Genomic DNA, 5,652 nt, shown 5'->3' with positions numbered 1-5,652 from the left:
CTTGTGCATTGATAGCAAAATCTTCATAGCAGACTTTTGATTGAAGAGTTGTGATCTGATTATAAATGTGTTAGTTATATTACCTCAATAAAAGTGTGGAATTAGGGTGTTTGATTGGAGTGTTGTAGTAGCCTCTTGTGGCGAACCTTTGTAGTAATTCTTGTTCAGCCGACGGCAGTCAGTTTCGGAGAATCCCACATAGGCATGTGGAATTCCTCATGCCGGTGGCCATTCCACTCGTGTAATGATCCGCGGTGCATGTGGATGCTCGATTCGACCCTATTTGAAAAGCATGATTTTAATAATCTTCTTTCCCCCCTTCTATAACTTTTCCATCTTTGAGAAGGCCGTCTGACTAGGGTTTTGAGAGGCTTTGGCACACGTTTGGAGGGTTCTCAATATTTGACACGCGCTTCCCTTTAGAAAGGTTATTAGGGAGCTTTAGTACGATCAAACCGGTGTACCCTATAGAGCCAGACAAAGGGACCTTTGGAGAGAACAAAGGCATGCAAGACTATCGACACAAATGCAGGGGGTTTCCTATAGTTTAACTTATCTCACTCTTTCAGTTTCAGTGATTGTGGCCATGCTCCATGAGGAGACTAAAACCCCCTAGTAGGTCTGGATTTTATGTGGAAATCCTAGGATGTTATCATTTCTTTGACCTTCCATTATGCTTTCCTTAATTGATATTTTAATTGAGTTCCAATCTTGAATTCTTGTTGAATGATTTCTCCCGTAGAGTAATAATAGGGTTGAGGTAATGTTAGCGTCTTTGTGGATGGGTGAAACACGCCATGAGGGGTGGAGCAAAGTTAGATTGCAAGGAGGTTGAGAGGGTGAGTCGAGAGGTGAGCCTCCCTTTTCCTCAGGTGAATTTATCCTACCTCCACAGAACTCTTTGCGGTTATAATAGAGGTGAAATGCTAAGGGATGAAATCCTCGGGGCTTGAATTCGTAACCTTGAGTGAGCGTTAGTGACTTTAGTATTTGAAACGGAAATTGTAACTGGGGTCTTTCTGAACTAAATGGATTTAGATCTACACATAGGAATGGGGTTTATCATGGAATCCTAGAACTCCATGCAACCTTGTGTGCGGTGTGAGGTGTTGAGACTAAGCAATTTCTCACGGGACATAGTGTAGGGTTAGTCGGTTGGGCCTTAGAGTTTAGGACGTGTGAGTTAAGTTTTCCACGACTCATTAAGCATTAATTAGGACGTATAATGGTAGATCTTGCATGACATAAGTCCTAGGGGGCATTGTCCAGGAGTGCCCACTTCTTGATTAGCTTACCTCTCATACTTGTGCCTTTCATTCTTGTTTCTTTATTTTGTTTACATCACATCTATCAAGCATAACCATTATTCATCTTCACTTGGATTTAAATTGTAATTTAGGTATTTTATCCCTACTACTCTATAGTCAGTACAACTCACTTGGGATTTATTGCTTAAGTAAACCAGTACATACGGGTTCACACCGCATGGCGTTATCGCCTCTTGATATTGGGTGAGAATCTGAGACACCTTGCATTGTGAAGATGAGCTAGAATCAAATGAGGGATATTGGAACCCTTATAATGATCCACATCGTCTGATGTTATGATGAGAAGAGCGCCAAAAGAAAGGATGACAAAAATCTACAAGGATTCACAATGAGATGGATGTTAGGAAGGTGTGCAGCCAAGACATTATGGTTTTATGTCTCGATAAGGACATAGTTATCAATTGTCAGCGCAAGCTGGTATAAGTAATCCCGGGTACGTAATGTAATCCTAATATATTTCTTGTTATAATGTTTTTATGATGTATCCAACTCTTTCATATATTTATAACATACAATGACTTATCAGCTAGAACTTTTGTTTAAGCATTTAAAGAAAAAACAAATGCAAAAAAAAAAAAAACACACACACACTACACGCTTGTAGAACAACAACCAAAAACATAGTAGACAACATTTTGCACACATAATAAAGAAAAACAACATCTAATACAATGCGTTTCGTCACCATCTCGTTTGCCTCGGTAAAACATTAATGTATGGATGTGGATATCTGGATAAGCTTGATCCCATAGCCTAGGTCTTCTTTCTTACTCGGCTATGAAGTTTTCATCGGATGAGTCATTCAAATCATGCATCGTGAAGTTGGTGTGTTTGGGTTAGCATCCTTAGTATAAAGGGTTTTAGCGGTGATTTCAGGTCTTGTTGCGAAATGGAGTTGAATGGCTTCGTTATTTGTGTTTCAAAGGTGAATGAGGTTGATACTCAAATAAATTCCAGACAAAGTCCACCCCAAAATCAACAAAGTATCTATTGGGCTCAAGCTGGAAATTCTTGGAGATGAGATGCCGAGTATGTTGATATCGTTTGATTGGTGAGCTGGCTAGTACTCCTTGTGTTGTGGTTAACAAAGATATGTCTTTCGTCATGTTCCTTTCAGAACTATCACAGGACGATGTCTTTATCTGAGGAGGACTTTCGGTGGTAGCACATCTCTCGACTATTATGAAAACACTCTAAGTGGGGCGGCTGGAAGATCCTTCCCTCTTCTACAAGGAGATCCAGCAGATCACGATATGTCGACAAAGTAGTATGGTGATGGTATACCATTCCTTAAATTACAGCAGTGACATTCACATTATCACCCGGCGGGAACATGAAGAGTTGAGGCTATGTGATGCTCTATCTCTCCTAGTATCCAATCCATCTCCTATGCATCAATGCCCAATGCATGTCGATTACGCCACAAAGATCCTTGATCAACTTAGGTTGGTCAATGCAAAACTAGAGCAAGTAGAAATCCTTGTTGACTAAATTATCTTATAACCCAATTGGTTTGGTGTCACTCAACAACTAAGCAAATCAATGATATGAAGCATGGTCCACAAAAGGTACATCGTGAAATGTTGGAGTGGCACTTGTGCTATTATCTCATCCGCGTAAATAAGGCCACCATATATTTATTCAAAATTGTTTACCAAATTATCAATAGTGTTAATACCTAAAATATGTATGTATTATCAATTTTGTTAATAACATTACCTGTTGCATCTATAAGCGATCTAGTAACTGCCTGCTTGTATAGTTTCGCATTGTACTTGCTGCTTTCTGAGCTATCATCATCCATGTCAATGCACGCCCACCTAAAAATGAGGTATGAATTACAATTTAATTTATTATAATTGAGTTTAAAATGATGCAAGCAATTTAATTTGTTTCCTCACCCTACGGGCCTAAGGAAAGGATAATATGATAGAATGAGTTCGAGGGGTATATTTGAAACTCGTGTACCACACCCATAATTGAAATAATGTCAGCGCGATCGCACCGATATTCTTCATATCCTTGGTGGATGCGCGGCATAAAGAAGCTCAGACAAGATTGCTAGGACATGCTCGAACCCAAATTGTATCTTCTTCCAAGAGTTTTGTAAAATCTCCGATGGTAGTAACCACTTCAGAGCAAACCTGCTGCAAGGGCATATCCGGCATGAGGGCGCTTAACCCGATAAGCCTTTAGGATATAGGCATATGCATGTACCTCTATCACTCGCCGACGACCGTAATCATATGATAACGCTGCGCAATGTTTCCTCAAGCCTTGTTAGTGTCTACTCTAACCTTTCCTTTGATCCTGCCGGTGGGGTCACTCCAAAGAGGCAACTTTTGTATAGACAACACTCCTAAAGCCGAAGTCATCTGCTGGATGATTTCGTGGGCATTCGTTCACTTTCTAAGAGCGGCATCAATTCAAAAATTAAGAATTTGAGCATCGATTCTCTTAAGGCACTGCATGATTTGGTAGAAAAGACAAATTTTGGAAAGTAGTTTTGGGAAGTGGAATTTTGATGGGATGGAATTTCAGGTGCTCTCGTCGTCCCTATGGTCGAATCATGAAAAAGCAGAAGCAAAGATAGGCTGTAAAAGGCAATTTGTGAGTCAGCAAGCATAAAGATCAAACACAAGAGGAGTTCATATACATAGGGTGTGCCAACTTCCAGAGAGAATCGAAGCTAGACTTTAAGTTGAAAGGGCGTAAAGGCGAGTCACCCCATGTCCATACTTGGGTGAAGAACGCAAGAGCTTCCCAATGATGATTCGAAGTGAGCGAGAAGCCTCACGACCCACTATGTGGATGTGGGTGCGACTATGTGGCCTCAAGAGAAGAGAGTGTGTGAGACTATGTTTATGAAGACCGATTGTAGCAAACCCATCGTTCACAATACCGCATGAAATTTCATGTGTTGTCGTAGGAATTTCTGCAACACGGGCGAGTAAAATCTACACTGCAGTCACGCGAGGCACGCATGTGATGACATGGTTTTGACTATAAATAACCATTTTTGCCTATTATTTGGGGACTTTTTTTTGCTAGCGTTTGAAGGGCAAAGCGGCAAGGGTTTTGAAGAGAAGGTCTTTGGCAAATTTGGACGGCATTATTCACTATTTTGATGAGATCTTTTCCTACGTCATAACATCAAAGGGGCATTCGGTAACCTAGCTTTAAAGAGGATCCTTCAAGATGTTGAGCGACCCATCAAGGCCATCATCACCAATTGAAGGGGGTTTTATTTCATGGTTTTTATTGCTTTTTATTGCATTATTCTTTGCTTAGTAATTTGCCCCATGAAAGGGTAAATCCATAATAGAGTGTTGGGCATGTGAACCCAAGGATCATATGTTTATATTGATTTACTTTATGTTTTCTGTCAAACTCGAGTTTAATTGAGTTTCAATCTTGTTTTCTCATTGCTTGCTATCGTACTAATCCTTGTGATTGATTTGTATTGCATGATATATGTTGCATTGGTGAGAGAGAGGTCTCCATTAGGGTTAGAACTCCAAGATTGAAGAGAGTTGAGAGGGTGAGTCATGAGATAGTGGAGTGTCCCTTTCCTCCGATTCATTCTTTTTCTATCCCATATTTCCTGGATTTATTCAACCATATTTGGTGTAAGGCGTGAGATTAAGAGATTTTCTCCGTCGGGACATTGTAGGGGGTTAGGGATCTTTCACCTAGAAGTAGGTTAAATCTATCTTTAGGAATGGGTTGCACTTTTAGGAATCCCTAGAGTTTGTGCGGTCATCACGTAGTGTGAGGTGAGAGATTGAGTAATTTCTCCATCAGGACCTCGTAGGGACTAGTATTGGTGGCCTGGAGGCAAGGACCGATTGTTCTTGGATTACCTCGACTTAGTGCTTTCGGTTTTAGAACCATATGGTAAATCATGCGCTACTATGTTAGATCCTAGGGGGTATTGCTCAGTACCTCATCTTCACTAACTGAAACTTTCCTTATTTTCTACTTCCCTTTGCTTGCTTGCGATATTCATATTCTTGCGATTGAGTCAAATTCACTATAATCTTGATTCCGACTAGATAAGCGAGGAAGTGGTCATTACTAATACTTTCATTCCCTATGGATTCGACTACTGCAACTCATTGGGTATACTTCAACACTGCGTGCACTTCGGTACACGCATGCAAATTAGTGTGTCACCGGTCATGAGATCGAACAAGGCTTATCGGAGGGTTTACAAATTTTCTGCAAAGAAGAACCAAACAAATGACATTGTCGTCATAGATCGGACTGAACAAAATCCCGGCGAGATCGGCCCACATCTGATACCATGATAGATAAAAGATGA

The sequence above is a fragment of the Dioscorea cayenensis genome, chromosome 7, assembly GCF_009730915.1.
Source record: "Dioscorea cayenensis subsp. rotundata cultivar TDr96_F1 chromosome 7, TDr96_F1_v2_PseudoChromosome.rev07_lg8_w22 25.fasta, whole genome shotgun sequence".
NCBI lineage: Eukaryota > Viridiplantae > Streptophyta > Magnoliopsida > Dioscoreales > Dioscoreaceae > Dioscorea > Dioscorea cayenensis.
Note: the sequence above shows the minus strand (reverse complement) of the source record.